At 47.7% G+C, this 23,321-nt stretch overlaps 1 protein-coding gene across 3 annotated transcripts in view; it reads right to left on the bottom strand.

The window, feature by feature from the left end:
* The window catches only part of GPRIN2 (G protein regulated inducer of neurite outgrowth 2), a 156,313-nt gene that overhangs the window by 101,756 nt on the left and 31,236 nt on the right, over window positions 1-23,321 (bottom strand). Inside the window, exon 1 of one of the 3 annotated variants that reach the window (XM_056530900.1) lies at window positions 11,053-11,091. The exons of the other annotated variants lie outside the window; for them this stretch is intronic. The gene's annotated coding sequence lies outside the window, so the exon portion shown is untranslated. Of the gene's footprint in view, window positions 1-11,052; window positions 11,092-23,321 lie in introns of those variants that run through there. 3 annotated transcript variants of the gene reach the window in all.

Raw genomic sequence — 23,321 nt, 5'->3', positions numbered from 1 at the left:
GATTTTGTTCAGTGATGAGGTAAATTTTTATGTGAATGGTGAAGTAAACAAACAAAACCACCGTTATTGGTCTGACACTAACCCACATTGGATGGATCCCTCCAAGACTGTTGGAAAACAAAAATTGATGGTATGGTGTGGTATATGGGGTACAAAGATAGTGGGTCCATTCTTCATTAAAGGAAACCTCAAGGCCACTGGATATGCGAAATTGCTACATGATAATGTGCTTCCCTCTTTATGCACTGAAGCTGGCACGTTCCCTGAGTTTTTCCAGCAAGATGGGGCACCACCACATTATGGGTGTCAGGTCCGAGCATTCCTAGATGAACAGTTTCCTGGAAAGTGGATTGGTCGTCCTGGGCCAGATGAATGGCCCCCAAGGTCTCCTGATCTGACCCCCTTAGACTTTTATCTTTGGGGTCATCTGAAGGCAATTGTCTATGCCAGTGTTTCCCAACCTTTTTCGGGTAGGGGCACACCTCGGAAAAATTTTTTTCCTTGGGGCATCGCTACCGAGGTTGACAAGCAAGAAAAAAAAAAAAGAAAAAACGGTAAAAAACGCAATGCACTATATCTATTTATGTAGTTTAAAGTGCTGCTTTATACAGCAACTCACCAATGACGTCTTCTCTAATTTGCATCATTGCCTTCTCTTCTCCATCTGGTCTGGGCCATCATCACGATTTCTTCCACACACAATTCTTCACCTTTAAACCTGCAAAACAAACCTATTAGGCACCAAACTTTTTTTTTCTTTTTTTTACATGGGTGACAGAGGGGTGTAGAAGAGTGGACATGGGTGACAGAGGGGTGGACATGGGTGACAGAGGGGTTTAGAGGGGTGTAGAGGAGTGTACATGGGTGACAGGGGTGTAGAGGAGCGTACATGGGTGACAGAGGGGTGTAGAGGAGTGTTCAGAGGGGTGTAGAGGAGCGTACATGGGTGACAGGGGTATAGAGGAGCGTACATGGGTGACAGGGTGTAGAGGAGCGTACATGGGTGACAGATGGGTGTAGAGGAGTGTACATGGGTGACAGATGGGTGTACATGGGTTACAGAGGGGTGTAGAGGAGTGTACATGGGTGACAGGGGGTATAGAGGAGTGTACATGAGTGACAGGGGTGTAGAGGAGTGTACATGGGTGACAGATGGGTGTACATGGGTGACAGATGGGTGTAGAGGAGTGTACATGGGTGACAGATGGGTGTACATGGGTGACAGAGGGATGTAGAGGAGTGTACATGGGTGACAGATGGGTGTCCATTGGTGACAGATGGGTGTAGAGGAGTGTACATGGGTGACAGAGGGGTATAGAGGACTGTACATGAGTGACAGAGGGGTATAGAGGAGTGTACATGGGTGACAGAGGGGTGTAGAGGAGTGTACATGGATGACAGAGGGGTGTAGAGGAGTGTACATGGGTGACAGAGGGGTGTAGAGGAGTGTACATGGGTGACAGAGGGGTGTAGAGGAGTGTACAGAGGGGTGTAGAGGAGTGTACATGGGTGACAGAGGAGTGTACATGAGTGACAGAGGGGTATAGAGGAGTGTACATGGGTGACAGATGGGTGTACATGGGTGACAGAGGGGTGTAAAGGAGTGTACATGGGTGACAGTGGGGTGTAGAGGAGTGTACATGGGTGACAGAGGGGTGTAGAGGAGTGTTCAGAGGGGTGTAGAGGAGCGTACATGGGTGACAGGGGTATAGAGGAGCGTACATGGGTGACAGGGTGTAGAGGAGCGTACATGGGTGACAGATGGGTGTAGAGGAGTGTACAGAGGGGTGTAGAGGAGTGTACATGGGTGACAGAGGGGTGTAGAGAAGTGTACATGGGTGACAGAGGGGTGTAGAGAAGTGTACAGAGGGGTGTAGGGAGGTATACAAGGGTGATAGATGGGTGTAGAAGAGTGAACATGGGTGACGGGGGCATTGGGGTGACAGAGGGGTGGACAGGGGGTGGACATGGGTGACAGGAGGGTGAACAGGGGAGACAGGGGGTCAGAGGGGTGGACAAGGGGGTAAAAGAGGGACAGGAGTGACAGAGGGGTGGACTGGGGTAACAAAGAGACAGATGGATGAACAGGAGGGTGGACATGGGTGACAGAGTAGACTACGGGGGTAGACAGGGGGGTAAACATGAGTGACAGGGATGGACAGGGGAGTGGTCAAGGCAGACGTGGATGACAGGAGGGTGGACATGGGTGAGAGGGGGGGGTGGACATGGGTGACGGGGATGATAGGTGGGGGGACATGTGTTAGTGCGGGTGAACATGAGTCATGGGGGGTGGACATGGGTGACAGGAAGGTGAACATGGGTGACATGGGTGACTGGGGGGTGGACATGGGTGACAGGGGGGGTGGACATGGGTGACAGGGGGGTGAATAGGGGGTGGACATGGGTGACAAGGATGTGGTCAGAGGGGTGGACAATGGAGGGTGAACATGGGTGACAGGGATGGGCAGGGGTGACAGAGGGTTGGATGGGGGTGGACATGGATGACAGGAGAGTGGACAGGGGGTCAGAGGGGTGGACAAGGGTGACAAAGGGACAGATGGGTGAACGGGAGGGTGGACATGGGTGACAGGGTAGACTACGGGGGTAGACGGGGGGGTAAACATGAGTGACAGGAATGGACAGGGGAGTGGACAAGGCAGACATGGATGACAGGAGGGTGGACATGGGTGAGAGGGGAGGTGGACATGGGTGACGGGGATGATAGGTGGGGGGACATGTGTGAGAGGGGGTGGACATGAGTGACGGGGGGGTGGACATGGGTGACAGGAAGGGTGGATATGGGTGACAGGGAGGGTGGACATGGATGACAGGGAGGGGTGGACATGGATGACAGGGGGGGTGGACATGGGTGACAGGGTGGGTGGACATGGGTGACAGGGAGGGTGGACATGGATGACAGGGAGGGGTGGACATGGATGACAGGGGGGGTGGACATGGGTGACAGGGTGGGTGGACATGGGTGACAGGGGGGGTGGACATGGGTGACAGGGGGGGTGGACATGGGTGACAGGGGGTCAGAGGGGTGGACAAGGGGGTAAAAGAGGGACAGGAGTGACAGAGGGGTGGACTGGGGTGACAAAGGGACAGATGGGTGAACAGGAGGGTGGACATGGGTGACAGGATAGACTACGGGGGTAGACAGGGGGGTAAACATGAGTGATAGGGATGGACAGGGGGGTGGACAAGGCAGACATGGATGACAGGAGGGTGGACATGGGTGAGAGGGGAGGTGGACATGGGTGACTGGGATGATAGGTGGGGGGACATGTGTGAGAGGGGGTAGACATGGGTGACATGAAGGTGAACATGGGTGACAGGGAGGGTGGACATGGGTGACAGGAGGGGTGGACATGGGTGACAGGGGGGGTGGACATGGGTGACAGGGGGTCAGATGGGTGAACAGGAGGGTGGACATGGGTGACAGGGTAGACTACGGGGGTAGACAGGGGGGTAAACATGAGTGACAGGGATGGACAGGGGGGTGGACAAAGCAGACATGGATGACAGGAGGGTGGACATGGGTGAGAGGGGAGGTGGACATGGGTGACGGGGATGATAGGTGGGGGGACATGTGTGACATGAAGGTGAACATGGGTGACAGGGAGGGTGGACATGGGTGACAGGGATGGTGGACATGGGTGACTGGGGGGGGTGGACATGGGCGACAGGGGGGGGACATGGGTGACAGGGGGGGTGGACATGGGTGACAGGGGGGGTGGACATGGGTGAGTGGACATGGGTGAAAGGGAGGGATTACATGGGTGACAGGGGGGGGTGGACATGGGTGATAGATGGACAGGGAGGTGGACAAGGCGGACATGGCTGACAGGGGGGGGTGGATATGAGTGACGGGGGTGGTGGTAGAGGGTGGACCTGGGTGACGGTGGGGGGTTTATACAGGGTTGAGAAGGTGAACAGAGGGGTGGAAAGGGTACGGTACCTTAAGCAAGCCGGTTCGCGCAGCTTGCAGTTCCACAGCAGGCACGGAAGTCCGGCGCAGGTGCAGCTCGTTCCGCCCCAGGCAGGGACCCATTTTCAGCTCACTGCGCCGTAAGGGAGAGGGGGACGGAGGGGGTCGCAGGAGACGGAGGGTGAAGGAGGGGGGCGCGGGGGACACAGGGAACAGAGGAGGAAGGAGGGGGAACACGGGGGACGCAGGGGGCGGAGGGGAACACAGGAGACGCAGGTGATGCAGAGGGACCACGGGCAGTGCTGAACGGCACACACATGTGCCGCGGCACCGCGGTTGTGAATCACTGGTCTATGCTGTGAAGATACGAGATGTGCAGCACCTGAAACTATGGATACTAGAAGCCTGTGCTCGCATTTCTCCTGCGGTGTTGTTATCAGAGTATGAAGAGTGGGAGAAGAGGGTTGCATTGACAATCCAACACAATGGGCAGCACATTGAACATAAGTGGTCAGAAACTTGTAAATAACTCATGAAAAAATAAAGTTACATTAAAACCAAGCACATCATTATTTTTCTTGTGAAATTCCCAATAAGTTTGATGTGTCACATGATCCTCTTCCAGGGGCGGACACAGACAACAGAGGGCCCCTGTGCAAAGAATGTGCCTGGGCCCCCCCCCCCCCAAAAAAAGTAATATGCCATAAAATTGCACTGCAACTCACATTAATTTGCATTAGATAGGCAGCAGTTCCCCCACATTAGGTAGCATAGATTCCCCACATTAGGTAGCATAGTTTCCCCACATTATGTAGCATATATTCCCCACATTAGGTAGCATTGCATAGTTTCCCCACATTAGGTAACGTAGCATAATTTCCCCACATTAGGTAGCGTAGCATATATTCCCCACATTAGGTAGCGCAGCATATATTCCCCACATTAGGTAGGGTAGCATAGATTCCCTACATTAGGTAGCGTAGCCCCACATTAGGTAGCGTAGCATAGCATATATTCCCCACATTAGGTAGCATGGCATAGATTCCCCACATTAGGTAGCGTAGCATATATTCCCCACATTAGGTAGTGTAGCAAAGATTCCCCACATTAGGTAGCATAGCATATATTCCCCACATTAGGTAGCATAGATTCCCCACATTAGGTAGCATAGCATATATTCCCCACATTAGGTAGCATAGATTCCCCACATTAGGTAGCATAGCATATATTCCCTACATTAGGTAGCATAGATTCCCCACATAAGGTAGCGTAGCATAACCCCAACAAACAAACACACACACACACACTCTCACTCACCCACACACTCTTACATGGCCTGCACTACTTACATTTGCCCATGGGGACTTCCTGGCAGAGGTGCGCGCTATAAGTGACATCATCGCACGCTCTGCGCTGGACGTCAGCGTCCAGGTGCTTGCGATGACGTCACTCACTACACGCACCTCAGCCAGGAAGTCCCCATGGGCAGATGTAAGTAGCAGTTTAGTGACTTGGCAAGACTGGTTTCCCTGTCATATGTGCACTGGCAGGGCTGCCATCAGAAATTTCGGGGCCCCTTACACAACTCAAGGCCTGAGACCCCCACCGATCACCTCGGTTGAAGTTGTTCTCCAGCTGTTGGAAAGCTAAAACTCCCATCATGTCTGGAGAGCCCAGGCAATGGGAGTTGTAGTTTTGTAACAGCTGAAGAGACACAGATTGGACACAGTTTTACCCATCATCACTGCAGAACTTACAAGTGACTACAGCTCTGATGGGACAGTCATAAGAACACACAATGATGTCAGTGACCTGAGTGACGTCTTCTTTTCTTCTTCATCTCGTCCAGAGACCAGGTCTTCCCCCAGCTCCATCTTCTCTGCAGAGTCTGACATGCAGACATCATTGGCTCCTCACTGTCAGCAGATCCTCATCCTCTGCATGAAGACAGTAATCATTATAACCTTGCCAGAAAGTGTAACCTAAATAAAATACTGCCCCACACTGTACCCTGAATATAATACTGCTATACACTGTACCCACTAAATATAATACTGCCACACACTGTACCCTGAATATAATCCTGCCACACACTGTACCCTGAATATAATACTGCCACACACTGTACCATGAATAGCATACTGCCATACGCTGTACCCACTAAATATAATACTGCTATTCACTGTACCCACTAAATATAATGCTGCCCCACACAGTACCCTAAATAAAATACTGCCACACACTGTACCCTAAATAAAATACTGCCCCACACTGTACCCTAAATATAATATTGCCAGACACTGTACCCTGAATACAATACTGCTGTACACTGTACCCACTAAATATAATACTGCTATACACTGTATCCACTAAATATAATCCTGCTACACACTGTAACCTGAATATAATACTGCCACACACTGTACTCCGAATATAATACTGCCACACATTGTACCCACTAAATATAATACTGCCACACACTGTACCCTGAATATAATACTGCTATACACTGTACACTGAATATAATAATACTATACACTGTACCCTGAATATAATACTGCTACACACTGTGCCCACTAAATATAATTCTGCCACACACCGTACCCTAAATATAATAATGCTATACACTGTAACCTGAGTATAATACTGCTATACACTGTACCCACTAAATATAATCCTGCCACACACTGTACCCTGAATATAATACTGCTATACACTGTACCCACTAAATATAATCCTGCCACACACTATACCCACTAAATATAATACCTCTTATCCTCTGTGTCCTCATCATTCCTCATCACCCCCATAACCCCTGCCAAACCTCTCCTCAACACTACTATAACCACCCCCGCACCTCTCCTCATCACTACTATAACCCCCCCGCACCTCTCCTCATCACTACTATAACCCCCCCCGGCACCTCTCCTCATCACTACTATAACCCCCCACACACCTCTCCTCATCACTACTATAACCCCCCCACACACCTCTCCTCATCACTACTATAACCCCCGCACCTCTCCTCATCACTATTATAATGCCCCCTGCATCTCTCACCACCCCCATAACACCCCCCTGCACCTCTCTTCACCCCATAACACCCTCCTGCACCTCTTATCACCCCCACAACCCCCCCTGCACCTCTCATCACCCCATAACACCCCCCCTCTCATCACCCCCATAACACCCCCTGCATCTCTCATCACTCCCATAACACCCCCTGCATCTCTCCTCACCCCCATAAGCCCCCCTGCATCTCTCATCACCCCCATAACCCCCCTGCACCTCTCATCACCCCCATAACCTCCCCATGCACCTTTCATCCCCCCATAACACCCCCTGCACCTCTCATCCCCCCATAACACCCCCCTGCACCTCTCATTACCCCCATAACACCCCCCTGCACCTCTCATTACCCCCATAACCCCCTGCACCTCTCATCACCCCCATAACCTCCCCATGCACCTTTCATCCCCCCATAACACCCCCCTGCACCTCTCATCCCCCCATAACACCCCCTGCACCTCTCATTACCCCCATAACCCCCCCTCTCATCACCCCTATAACACCCCAAGCACCAGTTCCCCTGCACCTCTCATCACCATTGTAGTCTGCAAACAACATAGCCCCCACCCATCCAACCCCCCCCCCCCCCCACACACACACACCCGTTCACTCACCCTGCCGGGGTTCGGTGCAGCTGCTGCTCCTGTCAGAGTGTCACTGCATGGGGAGGATCCGTCGGGAAGATGATGGACTGGAGATCGCGCTGGGACAGGTCAGGTGACAGGAGTAGACGTGCGTGCCTGCGCGGGGCACGTCGACTCCCATCAGCCCCTGGCCTGTCCGGCCCTGCCGTACTTCTTAAGGGGCCCGCGCCCTAGAAAGAGCGGGCCTAATAGTCCTGCGGGCCCCCCAGACTATGAGGCCCGGTCATAGTTCTGACAGGTTCCCAGCCAGGAGTCAGTGAGTGACAGTCGCAGTCACTCACTGACTAGCCGGAAAAAAAAAGTACAGGGACGTCCGGGCCTCCCTGAAGCTCCGTACCCCATACAAGTGTATGGGTTTACCCCCTGATGGCGGCCCTGTGCACTGGGTCCGATGGTAGGACCGGCCCAGCGTGTGAGGGCGGGCCCCCTCACACGCTGGGCCCCTGTGCAGTTGAACCGGCTGCACAGGCGATATGTCCGCCCCTGTCCTCTTCCTATTGAAAAAACGAAAGTTGGATTCAAAATGGCAAACTTCAAAATGGCCGCCATGGTCACCACCCATCGTTAAAGTTTCCCCCCTCACATATACTAATGTGCCACAAACAGGAAGTTAATATCACCAAACATTCCCATTTTATTAAAGGGGTATTCCAGGCCAAAACTTTTTTTTATATATCAACTGGCTCCGGAAAGTTAAACAGATTTGTAAATTACTTCTATTAAAAAATCTTAATCCTTCCAATAGTTATTAGCTTCTGAAGTTGAGTTGTTGTTTTCTGTCTAACTGCTTTCTGATGACTCACGTCCCGGGAGCTGTGCAGTTCCTATGGGGATATTCTCCCATCATGCACAGCTCCCGGGACATGACATCATCATTGAGCAGTTAGACAGAAAACTTCAGAAGCTAATAACTATTGGAAGGATTAAGATTTTTTAATAGAAGTAATTTACAAACCTGTTTAACTTTCTGGAGCCAGTTGATATATATATAAAAGGTTTTGCCTGGAATACCCCTTTAAGGTGTATCCATAAAAATGGCCCACCCTGTATACAGTGATCCCTCAAGTTACAATATTAATCGGTTCTGGGACGACCATTGTATGTTGAAACCATTGTATGTTGAGACTATTACTCTATGGAAACCTGGTAATTGGTTCTGAAGCCACCAAAATGTCATCCAAAAATAAGAAAAAGTGAGAATTAAAGATAAATAAGTAGATAACTAATATAGATAAAGCAAATCCTTACATATAAAAGAAAGAAAGATCTGCTGAGAGCTGTAATCACTGTCTAAGTCAGGGTTTCCCAAGCAGGGAACCTCCAGCTGTTGCAAAACTACAACTCCCAGCATGCCCAGACAGCCAATGGCTGTCCGGGCATGCTGGGAGTTATAGTCATGCAACAGCTGGGGGCACCCTGCTTGGGAAACACTGGTCTATGTAGAGGACAGGAGCTTCTTCAGGGTCCTGGACAGTACACGCAATGTCCTAAAATAGTAACATGGAGCCGCCCCCACCTGGTGTCCAAAGGAGCAGGTAACCCGGGCACAGGTAAAGAGTACAGAACATGTAATACCTCCCTGTACTGTAGGGGGCACTACCAGACACCAGTCAGTGCATACACTTCAGTATAACAAGGGTTTTACCGTTGAATGCCCATTCTGATTGGTCGATTCTTCCAGCCATTGACAGGTATCACAGATCTGGACTTTGCCTAGCATTGTACATTGAGTCTGGTTTCAAGTTACAATGGTCCAGAAAAGAACATTGTATGTTGAAACTATTGTATGTTGAGGCCATTGTAAGTTGAGGGATCACTGTATCTTGCAATACATTGTTTGATTGTTTATCAAACAATGTGTTGCAAGCTTTTTGTAAAACTAAAGCTCCCAGCATGCCCTGACAGAGAGAGAGATACGTACTTTAGTGTTTACATACAGGTGTTCTAGAGAGTGTCTCTAGTTGTTGCAAAACTACAACTCCCAGCATGGCCAGACAGCAAAAGCCTGTCTGGGCATGCGGGGAGTTGTAGTTTTACAAACGCTTTCAATACAATGTTTGGAAAACACTGATATACAGTCATGGCCTTAAAGGGGTACTCCGGTGAAAACCTTTTTTCTTTTAAATCAACTGGTGGCAGAAAGTTAAAAATATTTGTAAATTACTTCTATTAAAAAATCTTAATCCTTCCTGTACTTATTAGCTGTTGAATACTACAGAGGAAATTCTTTTCTTTTTGGAATGCTCTCTCATGACATCACGAGCACAGTTCTCTCTGCTGACGTTATTATAATAATAATAATTCTTTATTTATTGTTGTCCTTGGTGGGATTTGAACCCAAGTCCCCAGCACTGCAAGGTAGCAGTGCTAACCACTGAGCCACCATGATGCCCTTAGCATACATCTGCTATGCAATGTTGCTAAAATGGACAGAGATGTCAGCAGAGAGCACTGTGTTCGTGATGTCATCAGTGTTCCAAAAAGAAAGGAATTTCCTCAGTAGCATTCAGCAGCTAATAAGTACTGGAAGGATTAAGATTTTTTAATAGAAGTAATTTACAAATATGTTTAACTTTCTGCCACCAGTTGTTTTAAAAGAAAAAAGGTTTTCACCGGAGTACCCCTTTAAATGTTGGCACCTCTGAAATTTTTCTAGAAAATGAAGTATATCTCACAGAAAAGGATTGCAGTAACACATGTTTTGCTATACACATGTTTATTCCCTTTGTGTGTTTTGGAACTAAACCATAAAAAGGGAGGGAAAAAAGCAAATTGGACATAATGTCACACCAAGCTCCAAAAATGGGCTGGACAAAATTATTGGCACCCTTAACTTAATATTTGGTTGCAAACCCATTGGAAAAAATAACTGAAATTAGTTACTTCCTATAACCATCAATAAGCTTCTTACACCTCTCAGCCGGAATGTTGGACCACTCTTCCTTTGCAAACTGCTCCAGGTCTCTCTTATTGGAAGGGCGCCTTTTCCGAACAGCAATTTTAAGATCTCTCCACAGGTGTTCAATGGGATTTAGATCTGGACTCATTGCTGGCCACTTCAGACCAGGGCTGCCTTCAGGGGGGTACAACCCATACTCGGTTAAGGGGCCCAGAGCTCCAGGTGGGCCCGGCTGGCCCCAGACTTTTTTGTGTGTGTGTCAGTGAGTGACTGTCTGTCACTCACTGACCACTGGGGGCCTGACAACTGTCCCGGATTGAGCGGGACAGTCCAGTTTTCGGGGTCATGTCCCGCTGTACTGGAATGGCCCCCTTTTTGTAAGCAGGCCCACCACACCACATAGACATATAAGGCAGCTGCCTACAGCGCACCCTTCCGCAGCCACAGCTTTGTTTTTTAAGGAAGCCCTAAGACAACACTGGTGGGGCTGCACTCCTCTATCTAGTTACCTGCTGTCAGGAGCGCAGCGCTGTCACATTAACCCCTCCCTCCGCAGCCTAGATGCTAATGGTATAGGACCTGTGATGATGTCACTATCATGTGACCATCATGTGACTGTGCAGGATAGATGTAATAGTGATCGAAGGACCTGTGTGATGCTGTGGAGGAGGCAGGGCTTAGCTGAGTGGAGGTCGCATGTCTCCCCAGTAGTAAGTTAATAACATGAGGATGGGGTTTGTTACAGTGTGTCACCCAGTAGAAAGGAGATTACATGAGAGAGGTTTTGTTACAGTGTATCACCCCAGTAAAGAGATCACATGAGGAAGGGGTTTGTTACAGTATGTCACCCCAGTAGTAAGTTAATAACATGAGGATGGGGTTTGTTACAGTGTGTCACCCCAGTATTAAGGAGATTACATGAGGAGGAGGTTTGTTACAGCCTGTCACCCCAGTAGTAAAGAGATTACATGAGGAGGGGGTTTGCTACAGTGTGCCACCCCAGTAGTAAAGAGATTACATAAGGAGAAGGTTTGTTCCAGTGTGTCACCCCAGTAGTAAGTTAATAACATGAGGAGGGGGTCTGTTACAGTGTGTCCCCCCAGTAGTAAGGAGATTACATGACAAGGAGGTTTGTTACAGTGTGTCACCCCAGTAGTAAGGAGATTACATGAGGAGGCAGTTTGATACAGTGTGTCACCCCAGTAGTAAGGAGATTGGGGCGTAGCTTGTTCCTCTTTTCTCTCAGCAAAAGTTGGGAGGTATGCAGTAGCGCTGTAGTGGAGCAGAGAATAGTTGCCCTGCTGCTGCTGTGCAGGGCCTGCTACTTCTATACTGGCTACCGAGGAGGAGAGCGGTGTCTGCGACGTAAAATGGGAGAGGAGCTGGAGCCTGGCCTGAGGACTGGAGGGTACTGTAAAAAAATCTATATATAATATGACTTGGGGCCGAGGGCTCGGGGCAGAATTCTATTGCAGTGGCAGCTAGCTTGGGCCTGCGGCCTGGGGGGCAAGGGCTAAGGACTAATAAGCAGAGAGAGGCCTACAATTAACTATATATAGGCAAGTTGTGCCCACATAGTTGTTGTAGGCCCTGTTTGCAAATAGTTTCCCCCAGGCCTAAAACAACTGTAAGGGGGCAAATATTAACAGAGGGGCCCACCCAAACTATATGGAGTCCCCATATAGTTTGGGTAGGCCGCTCTGTTAATAGTTTCTTTTATTGCATAATCCCTTAAGAACACAGGGCATAAGTGTACACCGTGCAACCACTTTTGCAATTTAAAGCATGCTCAAAAGCTGAGAGTTTCATACCCAGTGGGTCCAGGCTGCTATCAGCAGCAGGGACCCATCGCTAATGGCTGACATAGCCGATCGGGCGATTAACCCTTTAGACGCCTAAATGCGGGAAATTGGCTCCAGTGTGCTAATCATTACCACCGTGACAAAATCATATCCTATAGGGATAAAATTATTGTGAAAAAAATGTGTAAAAGAAAAAAAAAAAAAGTAATTAATGTGAATAAGCCCCTTCCCTAATACAAGTTTTAATCATCCCCTTTTTCAAATAAAATTAAACATATACATATGTGGTATCACCTCATTCATCACACATGTCCAAACTATTTAAATATAGCATTAATATATTAATTTAGGTCTGGGGGCGGAGTCATGGGCATATATGTGGAGTCAGGGCAGGCCATGGGGGAGGGGGGCCCAGGCCTTAAGCTGTGTAAGGGGCCCCAAAATTTCAGATGGCAGCCCTGCTTCAGACCTCTCCATCGCTTTGTTGCCCTTCATTTCTGGGTGCTTTTTGACATATGTTTGGGGTCATTGTCCTGCTGGAAGAGCCAAGATCTCAGACGCAAACCCAGCTTTCTGACACTGGGCTGTACAGTGCGACCCAAAATCCATTGGTAATCCTCAGATTTCATGATGCCTTGTACACATTCAAGGCCCCCAGTGCCAGAGGCAGCTTAACGACCCCAAAACATCATTGAACCTCCACCATATTTCACTTTAGGTACTGTGTTCTTTTCTTTGTAGGCCTCATTCCGTTTTCGGTAAACAGTAGAATGATGTGCTTTACCAAAAAGCTCTATCTTGGTCTCATCTGTCCACAAGACGTTTCCCAGAAGGATTTGGACTTACTCAAGTTCATTTTGGCAAAATGTAGTCTTACTTTTTTATGTCTCTGTGTCAGCAGTCGGGTCCCCCTGGGTCTCCTGCCATAGCGTTTCATTTACTTTAAATGTTGACGGAGATTAGCTACAGTGCCATGGGTTGTAAACTTCTTGATAATGCTGTGCACTGTGGACAAAGGCAAATCTAGATCTCTGGAGATTGTCTTGTAACCTTGAGATTGTTGATATTTTTCCACAATTTTGGTTCTCAAGTCCTCAGACAGTTCTCTTCTCCTCTTTCTGTTGTCCATGCTTAGTGTGGCACACAGAATCACAATGCAAAGAAAAAACTTCTCCCCTTTTTATCTGCTTTCAGGTGTGATTTTCATATTGCCCACACCTGTTACTTGCCCCAGGTGAGTTTAAAGGAGCATCACATGCTTGAAACAATCTTATTTTTCCACAATTTTGAAAGGGTGCCAATAATTTTGTCCAGACCATTTTTGGAGTTTGGTGTGACATTATGTCAAATTTGCTTTTTTTCCCTCCCTTTTTTGGTTTAGTTCCAATACACACAAAGGGAATAAACACGTGTATAGCAAAACATGTGTTACTGCAATCCTTTTCTGTGAGATATACTTCATTTTCTAGAAAAATTTCAGGGGTGCCAACATTTACAGCCATGACTGTATACATGTGTGTACATATATAAATGCATATAGCGATGTATAAATATTTATTAAATTATTATTACTTCAACATGATCATACTCATGTATCTCCAAATCAATAAAGATCTGTGTGTGTGTTTAAGTATAGTATGCAATTGCTAGAAAGGTATATACTTTTTTATATAAATGCGTGTATGTCTCTGTGTGTTTGGGGACAGTGGTAGGATGATGGGAGAGTGGTTAGGCTTTTTTCACACTGCCGTTAGCACATGGCAGTGTGATGGCCTCCGGGGAAGCCTAGAGAAATAGCGGGAGAAAAATTACTGCTTGTTTCGTCTTTTTTTCCCCGCTAATCCCATCTAAAAATAATGGCACCCAGCGGCCCCCATAATAGTAAATGTGAGCCGCCAGGACCCGTTGTTTCACATTGCTCTCTGTCACAAGAACGACCATTAAATTCAACAGAAAAAAGAAAAGAGACTTTAACGGCCGTTCTCGATGGGTAGCAACGGCAGTGTGTAAGGGGCCTTAGTGTGAGGATGGTGGGAGTGGCTGGCAGGATGATGGAAGTCAGGCAGGTGGGAGGATCAGAGGCCACAGCAGCACACACACAGTAGACAGTAATACAGAGCGGGGAGGTGGAGGCAAGTTATGTATATTGAAGAGCCGGTTTGGAAATGTCCGGAGACCTGAGGGGAGGAGCGGTTGCAAATTTGTCTGGGGTGCATGGAACTCCATCATACCACCCTCACCACCATAGGATCAGGCACGATGGTGGTGGTGCCCTCTGCCACAAGGAGCAGTGGCTGCTTGTAGTGGTGATGGGTAGCAGGCATGCCGTGTCATACCACACACTGGTTCAGAACCTCAATATTACAATGACATTTTTTTAAAGTTGGGGCCATCTGTTTCTATGCAGTGCTCCTTTCGGTAAAAACGACACGCTATCTCTATTTTGTAGGTCCATACAGTTACAACAATACCAAATTTATATAGGTTTTTTTTCTTTACTACTTTAGTTTTTGTACAAAAATGAGTATGCTTAAAATTGTACTATTCTGATCCCTATACTTTTTTTCTCTGTATATGGGGATGTATGAGGGTCATTTTTTGCGCTGTGATTTGTAGTTTTTATTGGTGCCATTTTTGTTTTGATGGGACTTTTTAATAGCTTTTTAGATATTTTTTTATGGTATTTGAAGTGACCAAAAATGTGCACATCTGGTTAATGCACTATTATGACTTTTGGGGCCCCACTTTAAATTTTTCCCATGGCCACGTTAAGCCTAAAACTGGCCCTGCTGGTACTTGTAGTTCAGAACCTTTTTATCACACAAGGCCCACAGGACCACAGCTTTGTCAATCAAGGACCCGCAAGGTGTGGTATGTGTGCTGGTCCCTTGGGGTATGCCAATACACTGTGCTGACAGATAAAACGTTGAGATGCCCTTGTTGGTTTAGATGCATAATACCAGACATAGGAAGACAATAGAAGGGACAATGGTTTCACTCCAGCTTACACTTGGTGTAGAAGTTGTCCATGTGCATGCAGGAAAGAGGTGCTGCTTCAATGTGTCACTTTTGAATTTGATGCATGGGATTATGCTCCTATTGTTCTTGGTACTTTGGACTCCTGACCACAAAGGCGGCTCTAGATTTTTTGAGGCCTTAGGCAAAAATATAGCTGAGGCCCCCCAAGCGCGATAATAAAGAAGAAGAAAAAAAAAAGTAAAAAAAAATATTGAAAAAATTTTTTTTTTACGCGGGGCTCCCCTACCGAGGTTGAAGAGCAAAAAAAGGATAAAATAGTAAAAAAAAAACAAAAAAAAACGCAATGCGCTATATCTATTTATCAGTGGGTATGTAGTTTAACCCCTTCAGGACGGAGCCCATTTTGGCCTTAAGGACCGGAGCGTTTTTTGCACATCTGACCACTGTCACTTTAAACATTAATAACTCTGGGATGCTTTTAGTTATTATTATGATTCCGAGATTGTTTTTTCGTGACATAGTGGTAAATTTTTGTCGATACTTGCATCCTTTCTTGGTGAAAAATCCGTAAATTTGATGAAAAATTTGAAAATTTAGCATTTTTCTAACTTTGAAGCTTTCTGCTTGTAAGGAAAATGGATATTACGAATACATTTTTTTTTGGTTCACATATACAATATGTCTACTTTATGTTTGCATCATAAAATTGACGTGTTTTTGCTTTTGGAAGACACCAGAGGGCTTCAACGGTCAGTAGCAATTTTCCGATTTTTCACAAAATTTTCAAACTCAGTATTTTTCAGGGACCACTTCAGGTTTGAAGTGGATTTGAAGGGTCTTCACATTAGAAATACCCCATAAATGACCCCATTATAAAAACTGCACCCCCCAAAGTATTCAAAATGACATTCAGTAAGTGTTTTAACCCTTTAGGTGTTTCACACGAATAGTAGCAAAGTGAAGGAGAAAATTCACAATCTTCATTTTTTACACTCGCATGTTCTAGTAGACCCAATTTTTTAATTTTTTCAAGGGGTAAAAGGACAACATTTTTACTTGTATTTGTAGCCCAATATCTCTCGAGTAAGCACATACCTCAAATGTCTATGTAAAGTGTTCGGCGGGCGCAGTAGAGGGCTCAGAAGCGAAGGAGCGACAAGGGGATTTTGGAGAGTACGTTTTTCTGAAATGGTTTTTGAGGGGCATGTTACATTTAGGAAGCCCTTATGGTGCCAGAACAGCAAAGAAAAAAACACATGGCATACCATTTTGGAAACTAGACCCCTCGGGGAATGTAACATGGGATAAAGTGAACCTTAATACCCCACAGGTGTTTCCCGACTTTTGCAAATGTAAAAAAAATAAAAAATTTTACCTAAAATGCTTGTTTTCCCAAAATTGTTTAATTTTTAAAAAGGGTAATAGCAGAAAATACCCCTAAAAATTTGAAGCCCAATTTCTCCTGATTCAGAAAACACCCCATATGGGGGTGAAAAGTGCTCTGCTGGCGCACTACAGGTCTCGGAAGAGAAGGAGTCACATTTGGCTTTTTGAACGCAAATTTTTCTCTGGGGGCATGCCACATTTAGGAAGCCCCTATGGTGCCAGGACAGCAAAAAAAAAACACATGGCATACCATTTTGGAAACTAGACCCCTCGGGGAACGTAACAAGGGGTTAAGTGAACCTTTATACCCCACAGGTGTTTCACGCCTTTTGCATATGTAAAAAAAAATAAAAAATTTTTACCTAAAATGCTTGTTTTCCCAAAAATTTTACATTTTTAAAAAGGGTAAAAGCAGAAAATACCCCCCAAAATTTGTAACACAATTTCTCCCGAGTACGGCGATACCCCATATGTGACCCTAAACTGTTGCCTTGAAATACGACAGGGCTCCAAAGTGAGAGTGCCATGCGCATTTGAGGCCTAAATTAGGGATTTGCATAGGGGTGGACATAGGGGAATTCTACGCCAGTGATTCCCAAACAGGGTGCCTCCAGTTGTTGCAAAACTCCCAGCATGCCTGGACAATCAACGGCTGTCCGACAATACTGGGAGTTGTTTTGCAACAGCTGGAGGCTCCGTTCTGGAAACAGTGGCGTACCAGACGTTTTTCATTTTTATTGGGGAGGGAGGGGGGCTGTGTAGGGGTATGTGTATACGTAGTGTTTTTGACTTTTTATTTAATTTTTTGTGGTAGTGTAGTGTAGTGTTTTTAGGGTACAGTCGCACGGGCGGGGGTTCACAGTAGTTTCTCGCTGGCAGTTTGAGCTGCAGCAGCCAGATACTTACTGTAATCCTCCGCCCATGTGAGTGTACCCTGTACATTCACATTGGGGGGGGACACATCCAGCTGTTGCATAACTACAACTCCCAGCATGCCCGTTGGCTGTCGGTGACTGCTGAGAGTTGTAGTTTTGCAACAACTGTAGGCACACTGGTTATGTATCACTGAGTTTGTGACCTAGTGTTTCAAAACCAGTGTGCCTCCAGCTGTTGCAAAACTACAACTCCCAGCATGTACGGTGCATGGTGTACGGTGACTGCTGAGAGTTGTAGTTTGCAACAGCTGGAGGCACACCGGTCGTGAAACACTGAGTTAGGTAAAAAAAAACTGAGTTTCACAACCAGTGTGTCTTCAGCTGTTGCAAAACTACAACTCTCAGCAGTCACCGACAGCCAACGGGCATGCTGGGAGTTGTAGTTATGCAACCAGCAGATGCACCACTACAACTCCCAGCATGCACTTTAGCTGTTTGTGCAAGCTGGGAGTTGTAGTTATACAACAGCTGAAGGTACACTTTTCCATACAAAAAATGTGCCTCCAGCTGTTGCAAAACCATAGTCCCAGCATGCCCATAAGGGAATGCTGGGAGTTGTGGTGGTCTGCCTCCTGCTGTTGCATAACTACAGCTCCCAGCATGCCCTTTTTGCATGCTGGGAGCTGTTGCTAAGCAACAGCAGGAGGCTGTCACTCACCTCCAACAATCCAGCCGCATGAGGTCAGTCCCGCCGCCGCTGCTGCTCCTGGGGCCCCGATCCCAACATTGACGCCGGGGATCGGGGTCCCCAGCACCCGGGGTGCACGTCCCGCACCCGCTCACGTCCTCCGGAAGAGGGGCGGAGCGGGTGCGGGAGTGACACCCGCAGCAGGCGCCCTGATTGGTCGGCCGGTAATCCGGCCTACGAATCAGGGCGATCGTGAGGTGGCACCAGTGCCACCTCACCCCTGCAGGCTCTGGAGACCCGATTGATCCTGAATCGGCGCAGATCGCTGGACTGAATTGTCCAGCGATCTGCGGCGATCGCCGACATGGGGGGGCATAATGACCCCCCTGGGCGATATGCCGGGATGCCTGCTGAACGATTTCAGCAGGCATCCGGCTCCGGTCCCCAACCGGCTAGCGGTGGGGGCCGGAATTCCCACGGGCGTATGGATACGCCCTCGGTCCTTAAGGACTCGGGATGCAGGGCGTATCCATACGCCCTATGTCCTGAAGAGGTTAAAGTGCTGCTTTATACAGCAACTCACCAATGACGTCTTCTCTAATTTGCTTCGTTGCCTTCTCTTCTCCATTTGTCCGGGCCATCATGACAATTTCTTCCACAATTCTTTACCGTTAAACCTGCAAAACAAACCTATTAGGCTCCGCGTGGGTTACAGAGGGGTGTACAGAGGTGTGTAGAAGAGTGTACATGGGTGACAGAGGGGTGTAGAGGAGTGTACATGGGTGACAGAGGGGTGTAGAGGAGTGTACATGGGTGACAGAGGGGTGTAGAGGAGTGTACATGGATGAAAGAGGGGTGTTGAGGAGTGTGCATGGGTGACAGAGGGGTGTAGAGGAGTGTACATGGGTGACAGAGGGGTGTAGAGGAGTGTACATGGATGAAAGAGGGGTGTACATGGGTGATAGAGGGTGTAGAGGAGTGTACATGGATGAAAGAGGGGTGTAGAGGAGTGTACATGGGTGACAGATGGGTGTAGAGGAGTATACATGGGTGACAGAGGAGTGTACATGGGTGACAGAGGGGTGTAGAGGAGTGTACATGGGTGACAGAGAGGTATAGAGGAGTGTACATGGCTGACAGAGGGGTGTAGAGGAGTGTACATGGGTGACAGAGGGGTGTAGAGGAGTGTACATGGGTGACAGAGGGGTGTAGAGGAGTGTACAGAGGGGTGTAGGGAGGTGTGCAAGGGTGACAGATGGGTGTAGAAGAGTGAACATGGGTGACGGGGGCATAGGGGGTGACAGAGGGGTGGACAGGAGTGACAAGGTGGTAACAGAGGGGTGGACAGGGGTGACAGAGGGGTGAATAGGGGGTGGACATGGGTGACAAGGATGTGGTCAGGGGGTGGACAATGGAGGGTGAACATGGGTGACAGGGATGGACACTGGTGACAGAAAAAGAAGGCCTTAGGCGGCCGCCTAAATCGCCTAATTAGAGAGCCGCCTCTGCCTGACCATCCCAGTATTCTTCCTGTACATGGACTGTATTTCGTGTCCCTATAGGACAGTGTTTCCCAACCAGTGTGCTTCCAGATATTGCAAAACTACAACTTCCAGCTCAGGCTGCAAAGGCTGTCCAGGCATGCTGGGAGTTGTAGATTTGCTGCAGCTTGAGGAACACTGGTTAGGAAAAAGTGATCTAGGGGCCAGAGCGCCTGTATATATCATATTTCATATGTAGTAAGCTCCCCCTAGTGACAGATGCGAGCATACAAACACATTTTTCAACAATATAAAAGTTTTTTTGTTGGACTATGCAGTGCCATTTCTCACAGATTGGTGGGTTCTGACTGCTGGGACCTCAGACATCCTCAGAATCAAAGAGCAACAGCAAAGAATGAGCATTTTCTGTACTTGGCTACTTGCTGTGTAGGCAATAAACCAAAAAACCCTAGCCCCTTTATTCAGGGGTCATTCTTCCACCAATTACAATATAATGGTATATCTTTGTGATCTCCCTTAACATTAGGTGAAAAAGCAGAGGATATGAAACTTGGAAACATAAACCCATTAAATACTATAATCCATAAAGATATATGTTGTAATAACTGGACCATAAAATTCCTGCCAACCTACAAAAAATATAAAAAGAAAATTCAGGAAGAAGGCTAGACACAGGCCCATTACATGACACTGCGGCCCAGGCTATCATCTGCTGAGGCGGAACATCACTATGGCAAGCGATAAGCTCAGTATGTGGTGTCCCAGCACCAATGGCTGTCCTGTGGCTTCAGACTGCTTTGGGCAGCCTTGCAGCACAAGCACTAGGCCCACCGAAAGACTTTGTTCTACATTGATTATGTTTGCTCTTTATTGAGATATTAATATATATTTTTTATAATTATATTACTGTTAGTATCTTTATATATGATAAATGTGTTACTATACCCTTAAGAGAGGAGCTGTGTAAACCTCATGTGACCCTGCCTGCCAATGGGAACCCCAAAATTCTTGCACATATAGGCCAACATTTATCATTGTCTTTAGACTGTTTTTTTGTGTCTTCAATAGGTGCAAAACAGGTGTTACGCCGAGCGCTCCGGGTCCCTGCTCCTCCCCGAAGCGCTCGCGGCGTTTCTCTCCCTGCAGCGCCCCGGTCAGACCCGCTGACCGAGAGCGCTGCACTGACATTGCCGGCAGGGGGTGCGATTCGCGTAGCGGGACGCGCCCGCCCGCGAATCGCATCCCAAGTCACTTACCTGTCCCGGTCCCCGGCTGTCATGCTCTGGCGCGCGCGGCTCCGCTCTCTAGGGCGCGCGCGCGCCAGCTCTCTGAGATTTAAAGGGCCAGTGCACCAATGATGGTGCCTGGCCCAATCACCCTGATTAGCTTGCACCTGTTCCTTGCCCATATAACCTCACTTCCTCTGCACTTCCTTGCCGGATCTTGTTGCCTTGTGCCTTGAGAAAGCTTTTACTGTGTTACCCATACTGTGTTCCTGACCTCCTGCTATTTCACCATTGACTACGAACCTAGCCGCCTGCCCCGACCTTCTGCTACGTCTGACCTTGCTCTTGTCTACTCCCTTGTACCGCACTTATCTCAGCAGTCAGAGAGGTTGAGCCGTTGCCAGTGGATACGACCTGGTTGCTACCGCCGCTGCAAGACCATCCCGCTTTGCGGCGGGCTCTGGTGAATACCAGTAGCAACTTAGAACCGGTCCACCGACACGGTCCACGCAGGATTTATTTGCGCCAATTTTGCGCCTTTTGGTTTACACATTTCTGCTGATTTTGAGTTACAATCCACTGATTTTGGCAATACACATGATATGGAAGGGATTTATGAACTGCGTCTTTTTGTGAAAAGGCACAAAAAAGGCGCAAAGCCACTGAAAAGTCTCTAAAACTACACCAGCCCAGACTTAGCTTAGCTTTTTGGTGTCTGTGAAGAGCGAAATTTCAGAAAATGTGACCTGCACAACATTTATCAAATGCTCTGTGATCATTTAATAAATGTGGTGCTCCTACACATTACCAGCATACAAAAAAGGTGTAGAAACAAGCTTCACTTGCACCTACAATGATAAATGCCAGCCATAGTGTAGTGGAGGAGGAGTTTCCCTAGTTCAGCTCCAGTGTTTAGTCTGAGCAACAGTGTGGTTAAGGTGTGCTGTGTTTAGAAACCTCAAGGGAAGGCCCAGATCAAATGTATTCAATCCGGTCATTCTGCAAGGATCACCCACACGATAGAAGTTCATGCCCTGGCGGAGAAGGCTACAAGACCTTGACAGGACCCTACCTACCAGGATTCATCTATCTGTCTTTCAAGTCAGTATCAATTCATTTGGTGAAAGCACAACAAGTCCCAGCAAGGCAACAGGGCTCCCAAGGGGTTACGCTGTATCCTCTCACTCTGAACCAAACTGTGAGTGTAATATCATCTACACCCAGCTTAGTAAAGACAGTTATCTGTAATGTGACGTCGGTGTGTTCATTTACTCCCTTTACTTACTGGCCCAGGAGAAGCTGTCTCCAACCTTAGACCGTGTATAGGATAATGGTGCCCTGGCATCACGAAGGGATAAGTTATTTCTCCTAACACCCCATGGCTACCACAAGTACAGGGTGACGTGTCAAGCCACAAAATGTGGAAGGAGACCAGGCCGAAAGATGGAAGACCAATTCCAGGGGTAGTTTGCAATTTTTCTTGCGGCAGCTCAGGCAGGATACATTTTTTTTTAAACACGGCTGGCTAACCCCTTTAAGTAATAAAAATGCCCATTTAACACATGCATAACCCTTCTCTACCCTGATATCGTCTGACAGGGGCGAGTTCGGAGGACTTCATACTTATTATGGAATCGGCCATTGCAGCCCAAATTGGTATGGCAGGATGATGTTCACTTTAGGGGGCATTTAGTCAGTGCCATAGGAAGGGTGAGGTGAGTGAGACACTTACTTTAGGTGTTACTGCGAGGGGGAGCAGCGGTGATATGAAAGGGTACAGCAGCAGTGAAAAACAGATGTTTTTATAACCATTGCGCCCTCTCATAATGCCACTGCCACTACTCCTCCTCGCAGCAAGGACGCATCGGGCATTGAGGGTGTGAGCACCCGAATTGTTAGCTCCTCCAGATGTAGATGCAGTGAAGTAGGATGGTGGACCAGTAGCTGTCAGTTCCCTGCTTCACCATTTAGTCATAGTCCACAGGCTTTTCATATCTTCAGCTCAGCCTATCAGCTGGTGGGATATGATCCCTCCACAGGCCGGCACAATGATATGACCTCTGCCCAAGGATCCTGTACTAGTGGCTCCACATGTACAAAGCACAGAGGTCATGATTTGTATATGGGGCAGAGAGAGTCATTATTACTGTATGAGGACACGGGGGAGGGGAGGGTCATTATTTCTACAAGGGCCACAAAAGGGCATTACTACTATATGGGACACAGGAGGGCATTATTACTACTATTATTACAGAGAGACAATTTTTGTACATTGGGGCACAGTGGGAATTATTACTGCATGAGGGCACAGGGAACATTA

Source organism: Hyla sarda, chromosome 7 (genome assembly GCF_029499605.1).
Source record: "Hyla sarda isolate aHylSar1 chromosome 7, aHylSar1.hap1, whole genome shotgun sequence".
Taxonomy (NCBI): Eukaryota; Metazoa; Chordata; class Amphibia; order Anura; family Hylidae; genus Hyla; species Hyla sarda.
Note: the sequence above shows the minus strand (reverse complement) of the source record. Positions and strands in the feature narration are given on the sequence as shown.